Here is a 27,418-nt window from a genome sequence, read left to right as displayed (position 1 = left end):
TGGAGCAGAGACAGTGAGATGTAGTAAGGAGTCAGCAGAGTACAGTATGGAGGAGGAGGAGTATGGAGCAGAGACAGTGAGATGTAGTAAGGAGTCAGCAGAGTACAGTATGGAGGAGGAGGAGTATGGAGCAGAGACAGTGAGATGTAGTAAGGAGTCAGCAGAGTACAGTATGGAGGAGGAGGAGTATGGAGCAGAGACAGTGAGATGTAGTAAGGGGTCAGCAGAGTACAGTATGGAGGAGTATGGAACAGAGACAGTGAGATGTAGTAAGGAGTCAGCAGAGTACAGTATGGAGGGGGTGGAGTATGGAGCAGAGACAGTGAGATGTAGTAAGGAGTCAGCAGACTACAGTATGGAGGAGGAGGAGTATGGCGCAGAGACAGTGAGATGTAGTGAGGAGTCAGCAGAGTACAGTATGGAGGAGGAGGAGTATGGAGCAGAGACAGTGAGATGTAGTAAGGAGTCAGCAGAGTACAGTATGGAGGAGGAGGAGTATGGAGCAGAGACAGTGAGATGTAGTAAGGAGTCAGCAGAGTACAGTATGGAGGAGGAGGAGTATGGAGCAGAGACAGTGAGATGTAGTAAGGAGTCAGGAGAGTACAGTATGGAGGAGGAGTATGGAGCAGAGACAGTGAGATGTAGTAAGGAGTCAGGAGAGTACAGTATGGAGGAGGAGGAGTATGGAGCAGAGACAGTGAGATGTAGTAAGGAGTCAGCAGAGTACAGTATGGAGGAGGAGGACTATGGAGCAGAGACAGTGAGATGTAGTAAGGAGTCAGCAGAGTACAGTATGGAGGAGGAGGAGTAGGGAGCAGAGACAGTGAGATGTAGTAAGGAGTCAGGAGAGTACAGTATGGAGGAGGAGTATGGAGCAGAGACAGTGAGATGTAGTAAGGGGTCAGCAGAGTACAGTATGGAGGAGGAGGAGTATGGAGCAGAGACAGTGAGATGTAGTAAGGGGTCAGCAGAGTACAGTATGGAGGAGGAGTATGTTGCAGAGACAGTGAGATGTAGTAAGGAGTCAGCAGAGTACAGTATGGAGGAGGAGGAGTATGGAGCAGAGACAGTGAGATGTAGTAAGGGGTCAGAAGAGTACAGTATGGAGGAGGAGGTGTATGGAGCAGAGACAGTGAGATGTTGTAAGGAGTCAGCAGAGTACAGTATGGAGGAGGTGGAGTATGGAGCAGAGACAGTGAGATGTAGTAAGGAGTCAGCAGAGTACATTATCGAGGAGGAGGAGTATGGAGCAGAGACAGTGAGATGTAGTAAGGAGTCAGCAGAGTACAGTATGGAGGAGGAGGAGTATGGAGCAGAGACAGTGAGATGTAGTAAGGGGTCAGCAGAGTACAGTATGGAGGAAGAGGAGTATGGAGCAGAGACAGTGAGATGTAGTAAGGAGTCAGCAGGGTACAGTATGGAGGAGGAGGAGTATGGAGCAGAGACAGTGAGATGTAGTAAGGAGTCAGCAGAGTACAGTATGGAGGAGGAGGAGTATGGAGTAGAGACAGTGAGATGTAGTAAGGAGTCAGCAGAGTACAGTATGGAGGAGGAGGAGGAGCATGGAGCAGAGACGGTGAGATGTAGTAAGGAGTCAGCAGAGTACAGTATGGAGGAGGAGGAGTATGGAGCAGACAGTGAGATGTAGTAAGGAGTCAGGAGAGTACAGTATGGAGGAGGAGGAGGAGCATGGAGCAGAGACGGTGAGATGTAGTAAGGAGTCAGCAGAGTACAGTATGGAGGAGGAGGAGTATGGAGCAGACAGTGAGATGTAGTAAGGAGTCAGCAGAGTACAGTATGGAGGAGGAGGAGTATGGAGCAGAGACAGTGAGATGTAGTAAGGAGACAGCAGAGTACAGTATGGAGGAGGAGGAGTATGGAGCAGAGACAGTGAGATGTAGTAAGGAGTCAGCAGAGTACAGTATGGAGGAGGAGGAGTATGGAGCAGAGACAGTGAGATGTAGTAAGGAGTCAGCAGAGTACAGTATGGAGGAGGAGGAGTATGGAGCAGAGACAGTGAGATGTAGTAAGGAGTCAGGAGAGTACAGTATGGAGGAGGAGGAGTATGGAACACAGACAGTGAGATGTAGTAAGGAGTCAGCAGAGTACAGTATGGAGGAGGAGGAGTATGGAGCAGAGACAGTGAGATGTAGTAAGGAGTCAGCAGAGTACAGTATGGAGGAGGAGGAGTATGGAGCAGAGACAGTGAGATGTAGTAAGGAGTCAGCAGAGTACAGTATGGAGGAGGAGGAGTATGGAGCAGAGACAGTGAGATGTAGTAAGGAGTCAGCAGAGTACAGTATGGAGGAGGAGGAGTATGGAGCAGAGACAGTGAGATGTAGTAAGGAGTCAGCAGAGTACAGTATGGAGGAGGAGGAGTATGGAGCAGAGACAGTGAGATGTAGTAAGGAGTCAGCAGAGTACAGTATGGAGGAGGAGGAGTATGGAGCAGAGACAGTGAGATGTAGTAAGGAGTCAGCAGAGTACAGTATGGAGGAGGAGGAGTATGGAGCAGAGACAGTGAGATGTAGTAAGGGGTCAGCAGAGTACAGTATGGAGGAGTATGGAACAGAGACAGTGAGATGTAGTAAGGAGTCAGCAGAGTACAGTATGGAGGGGGTGGAGTATGGAGCAGAGACAGTGAGATGTAGTAAGGAGTCAGCAGACTACAGTATGGAGGAGGAGGAGTATGGCGCAGAGACAGTGAGATGTAGTGAGGAGTCAGCAGAGTACAGTATGGAGGAGGAGGAGTATGGAGCAGAGACAGTGAGATGTAGTAAGGAGTCAGCAGAGTACAGTATGGAGGAGGAGGAGTATGGAGCAGAGACAGTGAGATGTAGTAAGGAGTCAGCAGAGTACAGTATGGAGGAGGAGGAGTATGGAGCAGAGACAGTGAGATGTAGTAAGGAGTCAGGAGAGTACAGTATGGAGGAGGAGTATGGAGCAGAGACAGTGAGATGTAGTAAGGAGTCAGGAGAGTACAGTATGGAGGAGGAGGAGTATGGAGCAGAGACAGTGAGATGTAGTAAGGAGTCAGCAGAGTACAGTATGGAGGAGGAGGACTATGGAGCAGAGACAGTGAGATGTAGTAAGGAGTCAGCAGAGTACAGTATGGAGGAGGAGGAGTAGGGAGCAGAGACAGTGAGATGTAGTAAGGAGTCAGGAGAGTACAGTATGGAGGAGGAGTATGGAGCAGAGACAGTGAGATGTAGTAAGGGGTCAGCAGAGTACAGTATGGAGGAGGAGGAGTATGGAGCAGAGACAGTGAGATGTAGTAAGGGGTCAGCAGAGTACAGTATGGAGGAGGAGTATGTTGCAGAGACAGTGAGATGTAGTAAGGAGTCAGCAGAGTACAGTATGGAGGAGGAGGAGTATGGAGCAGAGACAGTGAGATGTAGTAAGGGGTCAGAAGAGTACAGTATGGAGGAGGAGGTGTATGGAGCAGAGACAGTGAGATGTTGTAAGGAGTCAGCAGAGTACAGTATGGAGGAGGTGGAGTATGGAGCAGAGACAGTGAGATGTAGTAAGGAGTCAGCAGAGTACATTATCGAGGAGGAGGAGTATGGAGCAGAGACAGTGAGATGTAGTAAGGAGTCAGCAGAGTACAGTATGGAGGAGGAGGAGTATGGAGCAGAGACAGTGAGATGTAGTAAGGGGTCAGCAGAGTACAGTATGGAGGAAGAGGAGTATGGAGCAGAGACAGTGAGATGTAGTAAGGAGTCAGCAGGGTACAGTATGGAGGAGGAGGAGTATGGAGCAGAGACAGTGAGATGTAGTAAGGAGTCAGCAGAGTACAGTATGGAGGAGGAGGAGTATGGAGTAGAGACAGTGAGATGTAGTAAGGAGTCAGCAGAGTACAGTATGGAGGAGGAGGAGGAGCATGGAGCAGAGACGGTGAGATGTAGTAAGGAGTCAGCAGAGTACAGTATGGAGGAGGAGGAGTATGGAGCAGACAGTGAGATGTAGTAAGGAGTCAGGAGAGTACAGTATGGAGGAGGAGGAGGAGCATGGAGCAGAGACGGTGAGATGTAGTAAGGAGTCAGCAGAGTACAGTATGGAGGAGGAGGAGTATGGAGCAGACAGTGAGATGTAGTAAGGAGTCAGCAGAGTACAGTATGGAGGAGGTGGAGTATGGAGCAGTGACAGTGAGATGTAGTAAGGAGACAGCAGAGTACAGTATGGAGGAGGTGGAGTATGGAGCAGAGACAGTGAGATGTAGTAAGGAGTCAGCAGAGTACAGTATGGAGGAGGAGGAGTATGGAGCACAGACAGTGAGATGTAGTAAGGAGTCAGCAGAGTACAGTATGGAGGAGGAGGAGTATGGAGCAGAGACAGTGAGATGTAGTAAGGAGACAGCACAGTACAGTATGGAGGAGGAGGAGTATGGAGCACAGACAGTGAGATGTAGTAAGGAGTCAGCAGAATACAGTATGGAGGAGGAGGAGTATGGAGCAGAGACAGTGAGATGTAGTAAGGAGTCAGCAGAGTACAGTATGGAGGAGGAGGAGTATGGAGCAGACACAGTGAGATGTAGTAAGGAGTCAGGAGAGTACAGTATGGAGGAGGAGGAGGAGCATGGAGCAGAGATGGTGAGATGTAGTAAGGAGTCAGCAGAGTACAGTATGGAGGAGGAGGAGTATGGAGCACAGACAGTGAGATGTAGTAAGGAGTCAGCAGAGTACAGTATGGAGGAGGAGGAGTATGGAGCAGAGACAGTGAGATGTAGTAAGGAGTCAGCAGAGTACAGTATGGAGGAGGTGGAGTATGGAGCAGTGACAGTGAGATGTAGTAAGGAGACAGCAGAGTACAGTATGGAGGAGGTGGAGTATGGAGCAGAGACAGTGAGATGTAGTAAGGAGTCAGCAGAGTACAGTATGGAGGAGGAGGAGTATGGAGCACAGACAGTGAGATGTAGTAAGGAGTCAGCAGAGTACAGTATGGAGGAGGAGGAGTATGGAGCAGAGACAGTGAGATGTAGTAAGGAGACAGCACAGTACAGTATGGAGGAGGAGGAGTATGGAGCAGAGACAGTGAGATTTAGTAAGGAGTCAGCAGAGTACAGTATGGAGGAGGAGGAGTATGGAGCAGAGACAGTGAGATGTAGTAAGGAGTCAGCAGAGTACAGTATGGAGGAGGAGGAGTATGGAGCAGAGACAGTGAGATGTAGTAAGGAGACAGCAGAGTACAGTATGGAGGAGGAGTATGGAGCAGAGACAGTGAGATGTAGTAAGGAGTCAGCAGAGTACAGTATGGAGGAGGTGGAGTATGGAGCAGAGACAGTGAGATGTAGTAAGGAGTCAGCAGAGTACAGTATGGAGGAGGAGGAGTATGGAGCAGAGACAGTGAGATGTAGTAAGGAGTCAGCAGAGTACAGTATGGAGGAGGAGGAGTATGGAGCAGAGACAGTGAGATGTAGTAAGGAGTCAGCAGAGTACAGTATGGAGGAGGAGGAGTATGGAGCAGAGACAGTGAGATGTAGTAAGGAGTCAGCAGAGTACAGTATGGAGGAGGAGTATGGAGCAGAGACAGTAAGATGTAGAAAGGAGACAGCAGAGTACAGTATGGAGGAGGAGGAGTATGGAGCAGAGACAGTGAGATGTAGTAAGGGGTCAGCAGAGTACAGTATGGAGGAGGAGGAGTATGGAGCAGAGACAGTGAGATGTAGTAAGGAGTCAGCAGAGTACAGTATGGAGGAGGAGGAGTATGGAGCAGAGACAGTGAGATGTAGTAAGGAGTCAGCAGAGTACAGTATGGAGGAGGAGGAGTATGGAGCAGTGACAGTGAGATGTAGTAAGGAGACAGCAGAGTACAGTATGGAGGAGGAGGAGTATGGAGCAGTGACAGTGAGATGTAGTAAGGAGACAGCACAGTACAGTATGGAGGAGGAGTATGGAGCACAGACAGTGAGATGTAGTAAGGAGTCAGCAGAGTACAGTATAGAGGAGGAGGAGTATGGAGCAGAGACAGTGAGATGTAGTAAGGAGTCAGCAGAGTACAGTATGGAGGAGGTGGAGTATGGAGCAGAGACAGTGAGATGTAGTAAGGAGTCAGCAGAGTACAGTATGGAGGAGGTGGAGTATGGAGCAGAGACAGTGAGATGTAGTAAGGAGTCAGCAGAGTACAGAATGGAGGAGGAGGAGTATGGAGCAGAGACAGTGAGATGTAGTAAGGAGTCAGCAGAGTACAGTATGGAGGAGGAGGAGTATGGAGCAGAGACAGTGAGATGTAGTAAGGAGTCAGCAGAGTACAGTATGGAGGAGGAGGAGTATGGAGCAGAGACAGTGAGATGTAGTAAGGAGTCAGCAGAGTACAGTATGGAGGAGGAGGAGTATGGAGCACAGACATTGAGATGTAGTAAGGAGTCAGCAGAGTACAGTATGGAGGAGGAGGAGTATGGAGCAGAGACAGTGAGATGTAGTAAGGAGACAGGACAGTACATTATGGAGGAGGAGGAGTATGGAGCAGAGACAGTGAGATGTAGTAAGGAGTCAGCAGAGTACAGTATGGAGGAGGAGGAGTATGGAGCAGAGACAGTGAGATGTAGTAAGGAGTCAGCAGAGTACAGTATGGAGGAGGAGGAGTATGGAGCAGAGACAGTGAGATGTAGTAAGGAGTCAGCAGAGTACAGTATGGAGGAGGTGGAGTATGGAGCAGAGACAGTGAGATGTAGTAAGGAGTCAGCAGAGTACAGTATGGAGGAGGAGGAGTATGGAGCAGAGACAGTGAGAAGTAGTAAGGAGTCAGCAGAGTACAGTATGGAAGAGGAGTATGGAGCAGAGACAGTAAGATGTAGAAAGGAGACAGCAGAGTACAGTATGGAGGAGGAGGAGTATGGAGCAGAGACAGTGAGATGTAGTAAGGGGTCAGCAGAGTACAGTATGGAGGAGGTGGAGTATGGAGCAGAGACAGTGAGATGTAGTAAGGAGTCAGCAGAGTACAGTATGGAGGAGGAGGAGTATGGAGCAGAGACAGTGAGATGTAGTAAGGAGTCAGCAGAGTACAGTATGGAGGAGGAGGAGTATGGAGCATAGACAGTGAGATGTAGTAAGGAGTCAGCAAAGTACAGTATGGAGGAGGAGGAGTATGGAGCAGAGACAGTGAGATGTAGTAAGGAGTCAGCAGAGTACAGTATGGAGGAGGAGTATGGAGCAGAGACAGTAAGATGTAGAAAGGAGACAGCAGAGTACAGTATGGAGGAGGAGGAGTATGGAGCAGAGACAGTGAGATGTAGTAAGGGGTCAGCAAAGTACAGTATGGAGGAGGAGGAGTATGGAGCAGAGACAGTAAGATGTAGAAAGGAGACAGCAGAGTACAGTATGGAGGAGGTGGAGTATGGAGCAGAGACAGTGAGATGTAGTAAGGAGTCAGCAGAGTACAGTATGGAGGAGGAGGAGTATGGAGCAGAGACAGTGAGATGTAGTAAGGAGTCAGCAGAGTACAGTATGGAGGAGGAGGAGTATTGAGCAGAGACAGTGAGATGTAGTAAGGAGTCAGCAGAGTACAGTATGGAGGAGGAGGAGTATGGAGCAGAGACAGTGAGATGTAGTAAGGGGTCAGCAGAGTACAGTATGGAGGAGGAGGAGTATGGAGCAGAGACAGTGAGATGTAGTAAGGGGTTAGCAGAGTACAGTATGGAGGAGGTGGAGTATGGAGCAGAGACAGTGAGATGTAGTAAGGAGTCAGCAGAGTACAGTATGGAGGAGGAGGAGTATGGAGCAGAGACAGTGAGAAGTAGTAAGGAGACAGCAGAGTACAGTATGGAGGAGGAGTATGGAGCAGAGACAGTGAGATGTAGTAAGGGGTCAGCAGAGTACAGTATGGAGGAGGAGGAGTATGGAGCAGAGACAGTGAGATGTAGTAAGGAGTCAGCAGAGTACAGTATGGAGGAGGAGGAGTATGGAGCAGAGACAGTGAGATGTAGTAAGGAGTCAGCAGAGTACAGTATGGAGGAGGAGTATGGAGCAGAGACAGTAAGATGTAGAAAGGAGACAGCAGAGTACAGTATGGAGGAGGAAAAGTATGGAGCAGAGACAGTGAGATGTAGTAAGGAGTCAGCAGAGTACAGTATGGAGGAGGAGGAGTATGGAGCAGAGACAGTGAGATGTAGTAAGGAGTCAGCAGAGTACAGTATGGAGGAGGAGTATGGAGCAGAGACAGTAAGATGTAGAAAGGAGACAGCAGAGTACAGTATGGAGGAGGTGGAGTATGGAGCAGAGACAGTGAGATGTAGTAAGGAGTCAGCAGAGTACAGTATGGAGGAGGAGGAGTATGGAGCAGAGACAGTGAGATGTAGTAAGGAGTCAGCAGAGTACAGTATGGAGGAGGAGGAGTATGGAGCAGAGACAGTGAGATGTAGTAAGGGGTCAGCAGAGTACAGTATGGAGGAGGAGGAGTATGGAGCACAGACACTGAGATGTAGTAAGGGGTCAGCAGAGTACAGTATGGAGGAGGAGGAGTATGGAGCAGAGACAGTGAGATGTAGTAAGGAGTCAGCAGAGTACAGTATGGAGGAGGTGGAGTATGGAGCAGAGACAGTGAGATGTAGTAAGGAGTCAGCAGAGTACAGTATGGAGGAGGAGGAGTATGGAGCAGAGACAGTGAGATGTAGTAAGGGGTCAGCAGAGTACAGTATGGAGGAGGAGGAGTATGGAGCACAGACAGTGAGATGTAGTAAGGGGTCAGCAGAGTACAGTATGGAGGAGGAGGAGTATGGAGCAGAGACAGTGAGATGTAGTAAGGAGTCAGCAGAGTACAGTATGGAGGAGGTGGAGTATGGAGCACAGACAGTGAGATGTAGTAAGGAGTCAGCAGAGTACAGTAAGGAGGAGGAGGAGTATGGAGCAGAGACAGTGAGATGTAGTAAGGAGTCAGCAGAGTACAGTATGGAGGAAGAGGAGTATGGAGCAGAGACAGTGAGATGTAGTAAGGAGTCAGCAGGGTACAGTATGGAGGAGGAGGAGTATGAAGCAGAGACAGTGAGATGTAGTAAGGAGTCAGCAGAGTACAGTATGGAGGAGGTGGAGTATGGAGCAGAGACAGTGAGATGTAGTAAGGAGTCAGCAGAGTACAGTATGGAGGAGGAGGAGTATGGAGCAGAGACAGTGAGATGTAGTAAGGAGTCAGCAGAGTACAGTATGGAGGAGGAGGAGGAGCATGGAGCAGAGACGGTGAGATGTAGTAAGGAGTCAGCAGAGTACAGTATGGAGGAGGAGGAGTATGGAGCAGACAGTGAGATGTAGTAAGGAGTCAGGAGAGTACAGTATGGAGGAGGAGGAGGAGCATGGAGCAGAGACGGTGAGATGTAGTAAGGAGTCAGCAGAGTACAGTATGGAGGAGGAGGAGTATGGAGCAGACAAAGTGAGATGTAGTAAGGAGTCAGGAGATTACACTATGGAGGAGGAGGAGGAGCATGGAGCAGAGACGGTGAGATGTAGTAAGGAGTCAGCAGAGTACAGTATGGAGGAGGAGGAGTATGGAGCAGACAGTGAGATGTAGTAAGGAGTCAGCAGAGTACAGTATGGAGGAGGAGGAGTATGGAGCACAGACAGTGAGATGTAGTAATCAGTCAGCAGAGTACAGTATGGAGGAGGAGGAGTATGGAGCAGAGACAGTGAGATGTAGTAAGGGGTCAGCAGAGTACAGTATGGAGGAGGAGTATGGTGCAGAGACAGTGAGATGTAGTAAGGGGTCAGCAGAGTACAGTATGGAGGAGGTGGAGTATGGAGCAGAGACAGTGAGATGTAGTAAGGAGTCAGCAGAGTACAGTATGGAGGAGGAGGAGTATGGAGCAGAGACAGTGAGATGTAGTAAGGAGTCAGCAGAGTACAGAATGGAGGAGGTGGAGTATGGAGCAGTGACAGTGAGATGTAGTAAGGAGTCAGCAGAGTACAGAATGGAGGAGGTGGAGTATGGTGCAGAGACAGTGAGATGTAGTAAGGAGACAGCAGAGTACAGTATGGAGGAGGTGGAGTATGGAGCAGAGACAGGGAGATGTAGTAAGGGGTCAGCAGAGTACAGTATGGAGGAGGAGGAGTATGGAGCAGAGACAGTGAGATGTAGTAAGGAGTCAGCAGAGTACAGTATGGAGGAGGAGGAGTATGGAGCAGAGACAGTGAGATGTAGTAAGGAGTCAGCAGAGTACAGTATGGAGGAGGTGGAGTATGGAGCAGAGACTGTGAGATGTATTAAGGAGTCAGCAGAGTACAGTATGGAGGAGGAGGAGTATGGAGCAGAGACAGTGAGATGTAGTAAGGAGTCAGCAGAGTACAGTATGGAGGAGGTGGAGTATGGAGCAGAGACATTGAGATGTAGTAAGGAGTCAGCAGAGTACAGTATCGAGGAGGAGGAGTATGGAGCAGAGACAGTGAGATGTAGTAAGGAGTCAGCAGAGTACAGTATGGAGGAGGAAGAGTATGGAGCAGAGACAGTGAGATGTAGTAAGGGGTCAGCAGAGTACAGTATGGAGGAGGAGGAGTATTAGGCACAGACAGTGAGATGTAGTAAGGGGTCAGCAGAGTACAGTATGGAGGAGGAGGAGTATGGAGCAGAGACAGTGATATGTAGTAAGGAGTCAGCAGAGTACAGTATGGAGGAGGTGGAGTATGGTGCAGAGACAGTGAGATGTAGTAAGGGGTCAGCAGAGTACAGTATGGAGGAGGTGGAGTATGGAGCAGAGACAGTGAGATGTAGTAAGGAGTCAGCAGAGTACAGTATGGAGGAGGAGGAGTATTGAGCAGAGACAGTGAGATGTAGTAAGGAGTCAGCAGAGTACAGTATGGAGGAGGAGGAGTATGGAGCAGAGACAGTGAGATGTAGTAAGGGGTCAGCAGAGTACAGTATGGAGGAGGAGGAGTATGGAGCAGAGACAGTGAGATGTAGTAAGGAGTCAGCAGAGTACAGTATGGAGGAGGAGGAGTATTGAGCAGAGACAGTGAGATGTAGTAAGGAGTCAGCAGAGTACAGTATGGAGGAGGAGGAGTATGGAGCAGAGACAGTGAGATGTAGTAAGGGGTCAGCAGAGTACAGTATGGAGGAGGAGGAGTATGGAGCAGAGACAGTGAGATGTAGTAAGGGGTCAGCAGAGTACAGTATGGAGGAGGTGGAGTATGGAGCAGAGACAGTGAGATGTAGTAAGGAGTCAGCAGAGTACAGTATGGAGGAGGAGGAGTATGGAGCAGAGACAGTGAGAAGTAGTAAGGAGACAGCAGAGTACAGTATGGAGGAGGAGTATGGAGCAGAGACAGTGAGATGTAGTAAGGGGTCAGAAGAGTACAGTATGGAGGAGGAGGAGTATGGAGCAGAGACAGTGAGATGTAGTAAGGAGTCAGCAGAGTACAGTATGGAGGAGGAGGAGTATGGAGCAGAGACAGTGAGATGTAGTAAGGAGTCAGCAGAGTACAGTATGGAGGAGGAGTATGGAGCAGAGACAGTGAGATGTAGAAAGGAGACAGCAGAGTACAGTATGGAGGAGGAGGAGTATGGAGCAGAGACAGTGAGATGTAGTAAGGGGTCAGCAGAGTACAGTATGGAGGAGGTGGAGTATGGAGCAGAGACAGTGAGATGTAGTAAGGAGTCAGCAGAGTACAGTATGGAGGAGGAGGAGTATGGAGCAGAGACAGTGAGATGTAGTAAGGAGTCAGCAGAGTACAGTATGGAGGAGGAGGAGTATGGAGCATAGACAGTGAGATGTAGTAAGGAGTCAGCAGAGTACAGTATGGAGGAGGAGGAGTATGGAGCAGAGACAGTGAGATGTAGTAAGGAGTCAGCAGAGTACAGTATGGAGGAGGAGTATGGAGCAGAGACAGTAAGTTGTAGAAAGGAGACAGCAGAGTACAGTATGGAGGAGGAGGAGTATGGAGCAGAGACAGTGAGATGTAGTAAGGGGTCAGCAGAGTACAGTATGGAGGAGGAGGAGTATGGAGCAGAGACAGTAAGATGTAGAAAGGAGACAGCAGAGTACAGTATGGAGGAGGGGGAGTATGGAGCAGAGACAGTGAGATGTAGTAAAGAGTCAGCAGTGTACAGTATGGAGGAGGTGGAGTATGGAGCAGAGACAGTGAGATGTAGTAAGGAGTCAGCAGAGTACAGTATGGAGGAGGAGGAGTATGGAGCAGAGACAGTGAGATGTAGTAAGGAGTCAGCAGAGTACAGTATGGAGGAGGAGGAGTATTGAGCAGAGACAGTGAGATGTAGTAAGGAGTCAGCAGAGTACAGTATGGAGGAGGAGGAGTATGGAGCAGAGACAGTGAGATGTAGTAAGGGGTCAGCAGAGTACAGTATGGAGGAGGATGAGTATGGAGCAGAGACAGTGAGATGTAGTAAGGGGTCAGCAGAGTACAGTATGGAGGAGGTGGAGTATGGAGCAGAGACAGTGAGATGTAGTAAGGAGTCAGCAGAGTACAGTATGGAGGAGGAGGAGTATGGAGCAGAGACAGTGAGAAGTAGTAAGGAGACAGCAGAGTACAGTATGGAGGAGGAGTATGGAGCAGAGACAGTGAGATGTAGTAAGGGGTCAGCAGAGTACAGTATGGAGGAGGAGGAGTATGGAGCAGAGACAGTGAGATGTAGTAAGGAGTCAGCAGAGTACAGTATGGAGGAGGAGGAGTATGGAGCAGAGACAGTGAGATGTAGTAAGGGGTCAGCAGAGTACAGTATGGAGGAGGAGGAGTATGGAGCAGAGACAGTGAGATGTAGTAAGGGGTCAGCAGAGTACAGTATGGAGGAGGAGGAGTATGGAGCAGAGACAGTGAGATGTAGTAAGGAGTCAGCAGAGTACAGTATGGAGGAGGAGGAGTATGGAGCAGAGACAGTGAGATGTAGTAAGGAGTCAGCAGAGTACAGTATGGAGGAGGAGGAGTATGGAGCAGAGACAGTGAGATGTAGTAAGGAGTCAGCAGAGTACAGTATGGAGGAGGAGGAGTATGGAGCAGAGACAGTGAGATGTAGTAAGGGGTCAGCAGAGTACAGTATGGAGGAGGAGGAGTATGGAGCAGAGACAGTGAGATGTAGTAAGGGGTCAGCAGAGTACAGTATGGAGGAGGAGGAGTATGGAGCAGAGACAGTGAGATGTAGTAAGGAGTCAGCAGAGTACAGTATGGAGGAGGAAGAGTATGGAGCAGAGACAGTGAGATGTAGTAAGGGGTCAGCAGAGTACAGTATGGAGGAGGAGGAGTATTAGGCACAGACAGTGAGATGTAGTAAGGGGTCAGCAGAGTACAGTATGGAGGAGGAGGAGTATAGAGCAGAGACAGTGATATGTAGTAAGGAGTCAGCAGAGTACAGTATGGAGGAGGTGGAGTATGGTGCAGAGACAGTGAGATGTAGTAAGGGGTCAGCAGAGTACAGTATGGAGGAGGAGGAGTATGGAGCAGAGACAGTGAGATGTAGTAAGGAGTCAGCAGAGTACAGTATGGAGGAGGTGGAGTATGGAGCAGAGACAGTGAGATGTAGTAAGGAGACAGCACAGTACAGTTTGGAGGAGGAGGAGTATGGAGCAGAGACAGTGAGATGTAGTAAGGAGTCAGCAGAGTACAGTATGGAGGAGGAGGAGTATGGAGCAGAGACAGTGAGATGTAGTAAGGAGTCAGCAGAGTACAGTATGGAGGAGGAGAAGTATGGAGCAGAGACAGTGAGATGTAGTAAGGAGTCAGCAGAGTACAGTATGGAGGAGGTGGAGTATGGAGCAGAGACAGTGAGATGTAGTAAGGAGTCAGCAGAGTACAGTATGGAGGAGGAGGAGTATGGAGCAGAGACAGTGAGATGTAGTAAGGAGTCAGCAGAGTACAGTATGGAGGAGGAGGAGTATGGAGCAGAGACAGTGAGATGTAGTAAGGAGTCAGCAGAGTACAGTATGGAGGAGGTGGAGTATGGTGCAGAGACAGTGAGATGTAGTAAGGGGTCAGCAGAGTACAGTATGGAGGAGGAGGAGTATGGAGCAGAGACAGTGAGATGTAGAAAGGAGACAGCAGAGTACAGTATGGAGGAGGAGGAGTATGGAGCAGAGACAGTGAGATGTAGTAAGGGGTCAGCAGAGTACAGTATGGAGGAGGTGGAGTATGGAGCAGAGACAGTGAGATGTAGTAAGAAGTCAGTAGAGTACAGTATGGAGGAGGAGGAGTATGGAGCAGAGACAGTGAGATGTAGTAAGGAGTCAGCAGAGTACAGTATGGAGGAGGAGGAGTATGGAGCAGAGACAGTGAGATGTAGTAAGGAGTCAGCAGAGTACAGTATGGAGGAGGTGGAGTATGGAGCAGAGACAGTGAGATGTAGTAAGGAGTCAGCAGAGTACAGTATCGAGGAGGAGGAGTATGGAGCAGAGACAGTGAGATGTAGTAAGGAGTCAGCAGAGTACAGTATGGAGGAGGAAGAGTATGGAGCAGAGACAGTGAGATGTAGTAAGGGGTCAGCAGAGTACAGTATGGAGGAGGAGGAGTATTAGGCACAGACAGTGAGATGTAGTAAGGGGTCAGCAGAGTACAGTATGGAGGAGGAGGAGTATGGAGCAGAGACAGTGATATGTAGTAAGGAGTCAGCAGAGTACAGTATGGAGGAGGTGGAGTATGGTGCAGAGACAGTGAGATGTAGTAAGGGGTCAGCAGAGTACAGTATGGAGGAGGAGGAGTATGGAGCAGAGACAGTGAGATGTAGTAAGGAGTCAGCAGAGTACAGTATGGAGGAGGTGGAGTATGGAGCAGAGACAGTGAGATGTAGTAAGGAGACAGCACAGTACAGTTTGGAGGAGGAGGAGTATGGAGCAGAGACAGTGAGATGTAGTAAGGAGTCAGCAGAGTATAGTATCGAGGAGGAGGAGTATGGAGCAGAGACAGTGAGATGTAGTAAGGAGTCAGCAGAGTACAGTATGGAGGAGGAGGAGTATGGAGCAGAGACAGTGAGATGTAGTAAGGGGTCAGCAGAGTACAGTATGGAGGAGGAGGAGTATGGAGCACAGACAGTGAGATGTAGTAAGGGGTCAGCAGAGTACAGTATGGAGGAGGAGGAGTATGGAGCAGAGACAGTGAGATGTAGTAAGGAGTCAGCAGAGTACAGTATGGAGGAGGTGGAGTATGGAGCAGAGACAGTGAGATGTAGTAAGGAGTCAGCAGAGTACAGTATGGAGGAGGAGGAGTATGGAGCAGAGACAGTGAGATGTAGTAAGGGGTCAGCAGAGTACAGTATGGAGGAGGAGGAGTATGGAGCACAGACAGTGAGATGTAGTAAGGGGTCAGCAGAGTACAGTATGGAGGAGGAGGAGTATGGAGCAGAGACAGTGAGATGTAGTAAGAAGTCAGCAGAGTACAGTATGGAGGAGGTGGAGTATGGAGCACAGACAGTGAGATGTAGTAAGGAGTCAGCAGAGTACAGTAAGGAGGAGGAGGAGTATGGAGCAGAGACAGTGAGATGTAGTAAGGAGTCAGCAGAGTACAGTATGGAGGAAGAGGAGTATGGAGCAGAGACAGTGAGATGTAGTAAGGAGTCAGCAGGGTACAGTATGGAGGAGGAGGAGTATGGAGCAGAGACAGTGAGATGTAGTAAGGAGTCAGCAGAGTACAGTATGGAGGAGGTGGAGTATGGAGCAGAGACAGTGAGATGTAGTAAGGAGTCAGCAGAGTACAGTGTGGAGGAGGAGGAGTATGGAGCAGAGACAGTGAGATGTAGTAAGGAGTCAGCAGAGTACAGTATGGAGGAGGAAGAGGAGCATGGAGCAGAGACGGTGAGATGTAGTAAGGAGTCAGCAGAGTACAGTATGGAGGAGGTGGAGTATGGAGCAGAGACAGTGAGATGTAGTAAGGTGTCAGCAGAGTACAGTATGGAGGAGGAGGAGTATGGAGCAGAGACAGTGAGATGTAGTAAGGAGTCAGGAGAGTACAGTATGGAGGAGGAGGAGGAGCATGGAGCAGAGACGGTGAGATGTAGTAAGGAGTCAGCAGAGTACAGTATGGAGGAGGAGGAGTATGGAGCAGACAAAGTGAGATGTAGTAAGGAGTCAGGAGAGTACAGTATGGAGGAGGAGGAGGAGCATGGAGCAGAGACGGTGAGATGTAGTAAGGAGTCAGCAGAGTACAGTATGGAGGAGGAGGAGTATGGAGCAGACAGTGAGATGTAGTAAGGAGTCAGCAGAGTACAGTATGGAGGAGGAGGAGTATGGAGCAGAGACAGTGAGATGTAGTAAGGGGTCAGCAGAGTACAGTATGGAGGAGGAGTATGGTGCAGAGACAGTGAGATGTAGTAAGGGGTCAGCAGAGTACAGTATGGAGGAGGTGGAGTATGGAGCAGAGACAGTGAGATGTAGTAAGGAGTCAGCAGAGTACAGTATGGAGGAGGAGGAGTATGGAGCAGAGACAGTGAGATGTAGTAAGGAGTCAGCAGAGTACAGTATGGAGGAGGAGGAGTATGGAGCAGAGACAGTGAGATGTAGTAAGGAGTCAGCAGAGTACAGAATGGAGGAGGTGGAGTATGGAGCAGTGACAGTGAGATGTAGTAAGGAGACAGCAGAGTACAGTATGGAGGAGGTGGAGTATGGAGCAGAGACAGGGAGATGTAGTAAGGGGTCAGCAGAGTACAGTATGGAGGAGGAGGAGTATGGAGCAGAGACAGTGAGATGTAGTAAGGAGTCAGCAGAGTACAGTATGGAGGAGGAGGAGTATGGAGCAGAGACAGTGAGATGTAGTAAGGAGTCAGCAGAGTACAGTATGGAGGAGGTGGAGTATGGAACAGAGACAGTGAGATGTAGTAAGGAGTCAGCAGAGTACAGTATGGAGGAGGAGGAGTATGGAGCAGAGACAGTGAGATGTATTAAGGAGTCAGCAGAGTACAGTATGGAGGAGGTGGAGTATGGAGCAGAGACAGTGAGATGTAGTAAGGAGTCAGCAGAGTACAGTATCGAGGAGGAGGAGTATGGAGCAGAGACAGTGAGATGTAGTAAGGAGTCAGCAGAGTACAGTATGGAGGAGGAAGAGTATGGAGCAGAGACAGTGAGATGTAGTAAGGGGTCAGCAGAGTACAGTATGGAGGAGGAGGAGTATTAGGCACAGACAGTGAGATGTAGTAAGGGGTCAGCAGAGTACAGTATGGAGGAGGAGGAGTATGGAGCAGAGACAGTGATATGTAGTAAGGAGTCAGCAGAGTACAGTATGGAGGAGGTGGAGTATGGTGCAGAGACAGTGAGATGTAGTAAGGGGTCAGCAGAGTACAGTATGGAGGAGGAGGAGTATGGAGCAGAGACAGTGAGATGTAGTAAGGAGTCAGCAGAGTACAGTATGGAGGAGGTGGAGTATGGAGCAGAGACAGTGAGATGTAGTAAGGAGACAGCACAGTACAGTTTGGAGGAGGAGGAGTATGGAGCAGAGACAGTGAGATGTAGTAAGGAGTCAGCAGAGTACAGTATGGAGGAGGAGGAGTATGGAGCAGAGACAGTGAGATGTAGTAAGGAGTCAGCAGAGTACAGTATGGAGGAGGAGGAGTATGGAGCAGAGACAGTGAGATGTAGTAAGGAGTCAGCAGAGTACAGTATGGAGGAGGTGGAGTATGGAGCAGAGACAGTGAGATGTAGTAAGGAGTCAGCAGAGTACAGTATGGAGGAGGAGGAGTATGGAGCAGAGACAGTGAGATGTAGTAAGGAGTCAGCAGAGTACAGTATGGAGGAGGAGTATGGAGCAGAGACAGTAAGATGTAGAAAGGAGACAGCAGAGTACAGTATGGAGGAGGAGGAGTATGGAGCAGAGACAGTGAGATGTAGTAAGGGGTCAGCAGAGTACAGTATGGAGGAGGAGGAGTATGGAGCAGAGACAGTGAGATGTAGTAAGGAGTCAGTAGAGTACAGTATGGAGGAGGAGGAGTATGGAGCAGAGACAGTGAGATGTAGTAAGGAGTCAGCAGAGTACAGTATGGAGGAGGAGGAGTATGGAGCAGAGACAGTGAGATGTAGTAAGGAGTCAGCAGAGTACAGTATGGAGGAGGTGGAGTATGGAGCAGAGACAGTGAGATGTAGTAAGGAGTCAGCAGAGTACAGTATCGAGGAGGAGGAGTATGGAGCAGAGACAGTGAGATGTAGTAAGGAGTCAGCAGAGTACAGTATGGAGGAGGTGGAGTATGGAGCAGAGACAGTGAGATGTAGTAAGGAGTCAGCAGAGTACAGTATGGAGGAGGAGGAGTATGGAGCAGAGACAGTGAGAAGTAGTAAGGAGACAGCAGAGTACAGTATGGAGGAGGAGTATGGAGCAGAGACAGTGAGATGTAGTAAGGGGTCAGAAGAGTACAGTATGGAGGAGGAGGAGTATGGAGCAGAGACAGTGAGATGTAGTAAGGAGTCAGCAGAGTACAGTATGGAGGAGGAGGAGTATGGAGCAGAGACAGTGAGATGTAGTAAGGAGTCAGCAGAGTACAGTATGGAGGAGGAGTATGGAGCAGAGACAGTGAGATGTAGAAAGGAGACAGCAGAGTACAGTATGGAGGAGGAGGAGTATGGAGCAGAGACAGTGAGATGTAGTAAGGGGTCAGCAGAGTACAGTATGGAGGAGGTGGAGTATGGAGCAGAGACAGTGAGATGTAGTAAGGAGTCAGCAGAGTACAGTATGGAGGAGGAGGAGTATGGAGCAGAGACAGTGAGATGTAGTAAGGAGTCAGCAGAGTACAGTATGGAGGAGGAGGAGTATGGAGCATAGACAGTGAGATGTAGTAAGGAGTCAGCAGAGTACAGTATGGAGGAGGAGGAGTATGGAGCAGAGACAGTGAGATGTAGTAAGGAGTCAGCAGAGTACAGTATGGAGGAGGAGTATGGAGCAGAGACAGTAAGTTGTAGAAAGGAGACAGCAGAGTACAGTATGGAGGAGGAGGAGTATGGAGCAGAGACAGTGAGATGTAGTAAGGGGTCAGCAGAGTACAGTATGGAGGAGGAGGAGTATGGAGCAGAGACAGTAAGATGTAGAAAGGAGACAGCAGAGTACAGTATGGAGGAGGGGGAGTATGGAGCAGAGACAGTGAGATGTAGTAAAGAGTCAGCAGTGTACAGTATGGAGGAGGTGGAGTATGGAGCAGAGACAGTGAGATGTAGTAAGGAGTCAGCAGAGTACAGTATGGAGGAGGAGGAGTATGGAGCAGAGACAGTGAGATGTAGTAAGGAGTCAGCAGAGTACAGTATGGAGGAGGAGGAGTATTGAGCAGAGACAGTGAGATGTAGTAAGGAGTCAGCAGAGTACAGTATGGAGGAGGAGGAGTATGGAGCAGAGACAGTGAGATGTAGTAAGGGGTCAGCAGAGTACAGTATGGAGGAGGAGGAGTATGGAGCAGAGACAGTGAGATGTAGTAAGGGGTCAGCAGAGTACAGTATGGAGGAGGTGGAGTATGGAGCAGAGACAGTGAGATGTAGTAAGGAGTCAGCAGAGTACAGTATGGAGGAGGAGGAGTATGGAGCAGAGACAGTGAGAAGTAGTAAGGAGACAGCAGAGTACAGTATGGAGGAGGAGTATGGAGCAGAGACAGTGAGATGTAGTAAGGGGTCAGCAGAGTACAGTATGGAGGAGGAGGAGTATGGAGCAGAGACAGTGAGATGTAGTAAGGAGTCAGCAGAGTACAGTATGGAGGAGGAGGAGTATGGAGCAGAGACAGTGAGATGTAGTAAGGGGTCAGCAGAGTACAGTATGGAGGAGGAGGAGTATGGAGCAGAGACAGTGAGATGTAGTAAGGGGTCAGCAGAGTACAGTATGGAGGAGGAGGAGTATGGAGCAGAGACAGTGAGATGTAGTAAGGAGTCAGCAGAGTACAGTATGGAGGAGGAGGAGTATGGAGCAGAGACAGTGAGATGTAGTAAGGAGTCAGCAGAGTACAGTATGGAGGAGGAGGAGTATGGAGCAGAGACAGTGAGATGTAGTAAGGAGTCAGCAGAGTACAGTATGGAGGAGGAGGAGTATGGAGCAGAGACAGTGAGATGTAGTAAGGGGTCAGCAGAGTACAGTATGGAGGAGGAGGAGTATGGAGCAGAGACAGTGAGATGTAGTAAGGAGTCAGCAGAGTACAGTATGGAGGAGGTGGAGTATGGAGCAGAGACAGTGAGATGTAGTAAGGAGTCAGCAGAGTACAGTATCGAGGAGGAGGAGTATGGAGCAGAGACAGTGAGATGTAGTAAGGAGTCAGCAGAGTACAGTATGGAGGAGGAGGAGTATGGAGCAGAGACAGTGAGATGTAGTAAGGGGTCAGCAGAGTACAGTATGGAGGAGGAGGAGTATGGAGCACAGACAGTGAGATGTAGTAAGGGGTCAGCAGAGTACAGTATGGAGGAGGAGGAGTATGGAGCAGAGACAGTGAGATGTAGTAAGGAGTCAGCAGAGTACAGTATGGAGGAGGAGGAGTATGGAGCAGAGACAGTGAGATGTAGTAAGGAGTCAGCAGAGTACAGTATGGAGGAGGAGCAGTATGGAGCAGAGACAGTGAGATGTAGTAAGGGGTCAGCAGAGTACAGTATGGAGGAGGAGGAGTATGGAGCACAGACAGTGAGATGTAGTAAGGGGTCAGCAGAGTACAGTATGGAGGAGGAGGAGTATGGAGCAGAGACAGTGAGATGTAGTAAGGAGTCAGCAGAGTACAGTATGGAGGAGGAGGAGTATGGAGCAGAGACAGGGAGATGTAGTAAGGGGTCAGCAGAGTACAGTATGGAGGAGGTGCAGTATGGAGCAGAGACAGTGAGATGTAGTAAGGAGTCAGCAGAGTACAGAATGGAGGAGGTGGAGTATGGAGCAGAGACAGTGAGATGTAGTAAGGAGTCAGCAGAGTACAGTATGGAGGAGGAGGAGTATGGAGCAGAGACAGTGAGATGTAGTAAGGAGTCAGCAGAGTACAGTATGGAGGAGGAGGAGTATGGAGCAGAGACAGTGAGATGTAGTAAGGAGTCAGCAGAGTACAGAATGGAGGAGGTGGAGTATGGTGCAGAGACAGTGAGATGTAGTAAGGAGACAGCAGAGTACAGTATGGAGGAGGAGGAGTATGGAGCAGTGACAGTGAGATGTAGTAAGGAGACAGCAGAGTACAGTATGGAGGAGGTGGAGTATGGAGCAGAGACAGGGAGATGTAGTAAGGGGTCAGCAGAGTACAGTATGGAGGAGGAGGAGTATGGAGCAGAGACAGTGAGATGTAGTAAGGAGTCAGCAGAGTACAGTATGGAGGAGGAGGAGTATGGAGCAGAGACAGTGAGATGTAGTAAGGAGTCAGCAGAGTACAGTATGGAGGAGGTGGAGTATGGAGCAGAGACAGTGAGATGTAGTAAGGAGTCAGCAGAGTACAGTATGGAGGAGGAGGAGTATGGAGCAGAGACAGTGAGATGTATTAAGGAGTCAGCAGAGTACAGTATGGAGGAGGTGGAGTATGGAGCAGAGACAGTGAGATGTAGTAAGGAGTCAGCAGAGTACAGTATGGAGGAGGAGGAGTATGGAGCAGAGACAGTGAGATGTATTAAGGAGTCAGCAGAGTACAGTATGGAGGAGGTGGAGTATGGAGCAGAGACAGTGAGATGTAGTAAGGAGACAGCAGAGTACAGTATGGAGGAGGAGGAGTATGGAGCAGAGACAGTGAGATGTAGTAAGGAGTCAGCAGAGTACAGTATGGAGGAGGAAGAGTATGGAGCAGAGACAGTGAGATGTAGTAAGGGGTCAGCAGAGTACAGTATGGAGGAGGAGGAGTATTAGGCACAGACAGTGAGATGTAGTAAGGGGTCAGCAGAGTACAGTATGGAGGAGGAGGAGTATAGAGCAGAGACAGTGATATGTAGTAAGGAGTCAGCAGAGTACAGTATGGAGGAGGTGGAGTATGGTGCAGAGACAGTGAGATGTAGTAAGGGGTCAGCAGAGTACAGTATGGAGGAGGAGGAGTATGGAGCAGAGACAGTGAGATGTAGTAAGGAGTCAGCAGAGTACAGTATGGAGGAGGTGGAGTATGGAGCAGAGACAGTGAGATGTAGTAAGGAGACAGCACAGTACAGTTTGGAGGAGGAGGAGTATGGAGCAGAGACAGTGAGATGTAGTAAGGAGTCAGCAGAGTACAGTATGGAGGAGGAGGAGTATGGAGCAGAGACAGTGAGATGTAGTAAGGAGTCAGCAGAGTACAGTATGGAGGAGGAGAAGTATGGAGCAGAGACAGTGAGATGTAGTAAGGAGTCAGCAGAGTACAGTATGGAGGAGGAGGAGTATGGAGCAGAGACAGTGAGATGTAGTAAGGAGTCAGCAGAGTACAGTATGGAGGAGGAGGAGTATGGAGCAGAGACAGTGAGATGTAGTAAGGAGTCAGCAGAGTACAGTATGGAGGAGGAGGAGTATGGAGCAGAGACAGTGAGATGTAGTAAGGAGTCAGCAGAGTACAGTATGGAGGAGGTGGAGTATGGTGCAGAGACAGTGAGATGTAGTAAGGGGTCAGCAGAGTACAGTATGGAGGAGGAGGAGTATGGAGCAGAGACAGTGAGATGTAGAAAGGAGACAGCAGAGTACAGTATGGAGGAGGAGGAGTATGGAGCAGAGACAGTGAGATGTAGTAAGGGGTCAGCAGAGTACAGTATGGAGGAGGTGGAGTATGGAGCAGAGACAGTGAGATGTAGTAAGAAGTCAGTAGAGTACAGTATGGAGGAGGAGGAGTATGGAGCAGAGACAGTGAGATGTAGTAAGGAGTCAGCAGAGTACAGTATGGAGGAGGAGGAGTATGGAGCAGAGACAGTGAGATGTAGTAAGGAGTCAGCAGAGTACAGTATGGAGGAGGTGGAGTATGGAGCAGAGACAGTGAGATGTAGTAAGGAGTCAGCAGAGTACAGTATCGAGGAGGAGGAGTATGGAGCAGAGACAGTGAGATGTAGTAAGGAGTCAGCAGAGTACAGTATGGAGGAGGAAGAGTATGGAGCAGAGACAGTGAGATGTAGTAAGGGGTCAGCAGAGTACAGTATGGAGGAGGAGGAGTATTAGGCACAGACAGTGAGATGTAGTAAGGGGTCAGCAGAGTACAGTATGGAGGAGGAGGAGTATGGAGCAGAGACAGTGATATGTAGTAAGGAGTCAGCAGAGTACAGTATGGAGGAGGTGGAGTATGGTGCAGAGACAGTGAGATGTAGTAAGGGGTCAGCAGAGTACAGTATGGAGGAGGAGGAGTATGGAGCAGAGACAGTGAGATGTAGTAAGGAGTCAGCAGAGTACAGTATGGAGGAGGTGGAGTATGGAGCAGAGACAGTGAGATGTAGTAAGGAGACAGCACAGTACAGTTTGGAGGAGGAGGAGTATGGAGCAGAGACAGTGAGATGTAGTAAGGAGTCAGCAGAGTATAGTATCGAGGAGGAGGAGTATGGAGCAGAGACAGTGAGATGTAGTAAGGAGTCAGCAGAGTACAGTATGGAGGAGGAGGAGTATGGAGCAGAGACAGTGAGATGTAGTAAGGGGTCAGCAGAGTACAGTATGGAGGAGGAGGAGTATGGAGCACAGACAGTGAGATGTAGTAAGGGGTCAGCAGAGTACAGTATGGAGGAGGAGGAGTATGGAGCAGAGACAGTGAGATGTAGTAAGGAGTCAGCAGAGTACAGTATGGAGGAGGTGGAGTATGGAGCAGAGACAGTGAGATGTAGTAAGGAGTCAGCAGAGTACAGTATGGAGGAGGAGGAGTATGGAGCAGAGACAGTGAGATGTAGTAAGGGGTCAGCAGAGTACAGTATGGAGGAGGAGGAGTATGGAGCACAGACAGTGAGATGTAGTAAGGGGTCAGCAGAGTACAGTATGGAGGAGGAGGAGTATGGAGCAGAGACAGTGAGATGTAGTAAGGAGTCAGCAGAGTACAGTATGGAGGAGGTGGAGTATGGAGCACAGACAGTGAGATGTAGTAAGGAGTCAGCAGAGTACAGTAAGGAGGAGGAGGAGTATGGAGCAGAGACAGTGAGATGTAGTAAGGAGTCAGCAGAGTACAGTATGGAGGAAGAGGAGTATGGAGCAGAGACAGTGAGATGTAGTAAGGAGTCAGCAGGGTACAGTATGGAGGAGGAGGAGTATGGAGCAGAGACAGTGAGATGTAGTAAGGAGTCAGCAGAGTACAGTATGGAGGAGGTGGAGTATGGAGCAGAGACAGTGAGATGTAGTAAGGAGTCAGCAGAGTACAGTATGGAGGAGGAGGAGTATGGAGCAGAGACAGTGAGATGTAGTAAGGAGTCAGCAGAGTACAGTATGGAGGAGGAAGAGGAGCATGGAGCAGAGACGGTGAGATGTAGTAAGGAGTCAGCAGAGTACAGTATGGAGGAGGTGGAGTATGGAGCAGAGACAGTGAGATGTAGTAAGGAGTCAGCAGAGTACAGTATGGAGGAGGAGGAGTATGGAGCAGAGACAGTGAGATGTAGTAAGGAGTCAGGAGAGTACAGTATGGAGGAGGAGGAGGAGCATGGAGCAGAGACGGTGAGATGTAGTAAGGAGTCAGCAGAGTACAGTATGGAGGAGGAGGAGTATGGAGCAGACAAAGTGAGATGTAGTAAGGAGTCAGGAGAGTACAGTATGGAGGAGGAGGAGGAGCATGGAGCAGAGACGGTGAGATGTAGTAAGGAGTCAGCAGAGTACAGTATGGAGGAGGAGGAGTATGGAGCAGACAGTGAGATGTAGTAAGGAGTCAGCAGAGTACAGTATGGAGGAGGAGGAGTATGGAGCAGAGACAGTGAGATGTAGTAAGGGGTCAGCAGAGTACAGTATGGAGGAGGAGTATGGTGCAGAGACAGTGAGATGTAGTAAGGGGTCAGCAGAGTACAGTATGGAGGAGGTGGAGTATGGAGCAGAGACAGTGAGATGTAGTAAGGAGTCAGCAGAGTACAGTATGGAGGAGGAGGAGTATGGAGCAGAGACAGTGAGATGTAGTAAGGAGTCAGCAGAGTACAGTATGGAGGAGGAGGAGTATGGAGCAGAGACAGTGAGATGTAGTAAGGAGTCAGCAGAGTACAGAATGGAGGAGGTGGAGTATGGAGCAGTGACAGTGAGATGTAGTAAGGAGACAGCAGAGTACAGTATGGAGGAGGTGGAGTATGGAGCAGAGACAGGGAGATGTAGTAAGGGGTCAGCAGAGTACAGTATGGAGGAGGAGGAGTATGGAGCAGAGACAGTGAGATGTAGTAAGGAGTCAGCAGAGTACAGTATGGAGGAGGAGGAGTATGGAGCAGAGACAGTGAGATGTAGTAAGGAGTCAGCAGAGTACAGTATGGAGGAGGTGGAGTATGGAGCAGAGACAGTGAGATGTAGTAAGGAGTCAGCAGAGTACAGTATGGAGGAGGAGGAGTATGGAGCAGAGACAGTGAGATGTATTAAGGAGTCAGCAGAGTACAGTATGGAGGAGGTGGAGTATGGAGCAGAGACAGTGAGATGTAGTAAGGGGTCAGCAGAGTACAGTATGGAGGAGGAGGAGTATGGAGCAGAGACAGTGAGATGTAGTAAGGAGTCAGCAGAGTACAGTATGGAGGAGGAGGAGTATGGAGCAGAGACAGTGAGATGTAGTAAGGAGTCAGCAGAGTACAGTATCGAGGAGGAGGAGTATGGAGCAGAGACAGTGAGATGTAGTAAGGAGTCAGCAGAGTACAGTATGGAGGAGGAGGAGTATGGAGCAGAGACAGTGAGATGTAGTAAGGAGTCAGCAGAGTACAGTATCGAGGAGGAGGAGTATGGAGCAGAGACAGTGAGATGTAGTAAGGAGTCAGCAGAGTACAGTATGGAGGAGGAAGAGTATGGAGCAGAGACAGTGAGATGTAGTAAGGGGTCAGCAGAGTACAGTATGGAGGAGGAGGAGTATTAGGCACAGACAGTGAGATGTAGTAAGGGGTCAGCAGAGTACAGTATGGAGGAGGAAGAGTATGGAGCAGAGACAGTGAGATGTAGTAAGGGGTCAGCAGAGTACAGTATGGAGGAGGAGGAGTATTAGGCACAGACAGTGAGATGTAGTAAGGGGTCAGCAGAGTACAGTATGGAGGAGGAGGAGTATGGAGCAGAGACAGTGATATGTAGTAAGGAGTCAGCAGAGTACAGTATGGAGGAGGTGGAGTATGGAGCAGAGACAGTGAGATGTAGTAAGGAGTCAGCAGAGTACAGTATCGAGGAGGAGGAGTATGGAGCAGAGACAGTGAGATGTAGTAAGGAGTCAGCAGAGTACAGTATGGAGGAGGAAGAGTATGGAGCAGAGACAGTGAGATGTAGTAAGGGGTCAGCAGAGTACAGTATGGAGGAGGAGGAGTATTAGGCACAGACAGTGAGATGTAGTAAGGGGTCAGCAGAGTACAGTATGGAGGAGGAGGAGTATGGAGCAGAGACAGTGATATGTAGTAAGGAGTCAGCAGAGTACAGTATGGAGGAGGTGGAGTATGGTGCAGAGACAGTGAGATGTAGTAAGGGGTCAGCAGAGTACAGTATGGAGGAGGAGGAGTATGGAGCAGAGACAGTGAGATGTAGTAAGGAGTCAGCAGAGTACAGTATGGAGGAGGTGGAGTATGGAGCAGAGACAGTGAGATGTAGTAAGGAGACAGCACAGTACAGTTTGGAGGAGGAGGAGTATGGAGCAGAGACAGTGAGATGTAGTAAGGAGTCAGCAGAGTATAGTATCGAGGAGGAGGAGTATGGAGCAGAGACAGTGAGATGTAGTAAGGAGTCAGCAGAGTACAGTATGGAGGAGGAGGAGTATGGAGCAGAGACAGTGAGATGTAGTAAGGGGTCAGCAGAGTACAGTATGGAGGAGGAGGAGTATGGAGCACAGACAGTGAGATGTAGTAAGGGGTCAGCAGAGTACAGTATGGAGGAGGAGGAGTATGGAGCAGAGACAGTGAGATGTAGTAAGGAGTCAGCAGAGTACAGTATGGAGGAGGTGGAGTATGGAGCAGAGACAGTGAGATGTAGTAAGGAGTCAGCAGAGTACAGTATGGAGGAGGAGGAGTATGGAGCAGAGACAGTGAGATGTAGTAAGGGGTCAGCAGAGTACAGTATGGAGGAGGAGGAGTATGGAGCACAGACAGTGAGATGTAGTAAGGGGTCAGCAGAGTACAGTATGGAGGAGGAGGAGTATGGAGCAGAGACAGTGAGATGTAGTAAGGAGTCAGCAGAGTACAGTATGGAGGAGGTGGAGTATGGAGCACAGACAGTGAGATGTAGTAAGGAGTCAGCAGAGTACAGTAAGGAGGAGGAGGAGTATGGAGCAGAGACAGTGAGATGTAGTAAGGAGTCAGCAGAGTACAGTATGGAGGAAGAGGAGTATGGAGCAGAGACAGTGAGATGTAGTAAGGAGTCAGCAGGGTACAGTATGGAGGAGGAGGAGTATGGAGCAGAGACAGTGAGATGTAGTAAGGAGTCAGCAGAGTACAGTATGGAGGAGGTGGAGTATGGAGCAGAGACAGTGAGATGTAGTAAGGAGTCAGCAGAGTACAGTATGGAGGAGGAGGAGTATGGAGCAGAGACAG

The sequence above is a fragment of the Phyllobates terribilis genome, unplaced genomic scaffold, assembly GCF_046119375.1.
Source record: "Phyllobates terribilis strain yellow unplaced genomic scaffold, ASM4611937v1 Scaffold_6__1_contigs__length_29720123, whole genome shotgun sequence".
NCBI classification, from domain to species: Eukaryota; Metazoa; Chordata; class Amphibia; order Anura; family Dendrobatidae; genus Phyllobates; species Phyllobates terribilis.
This window is presented reverse-complemented; position numbering follows the sequence as displayed.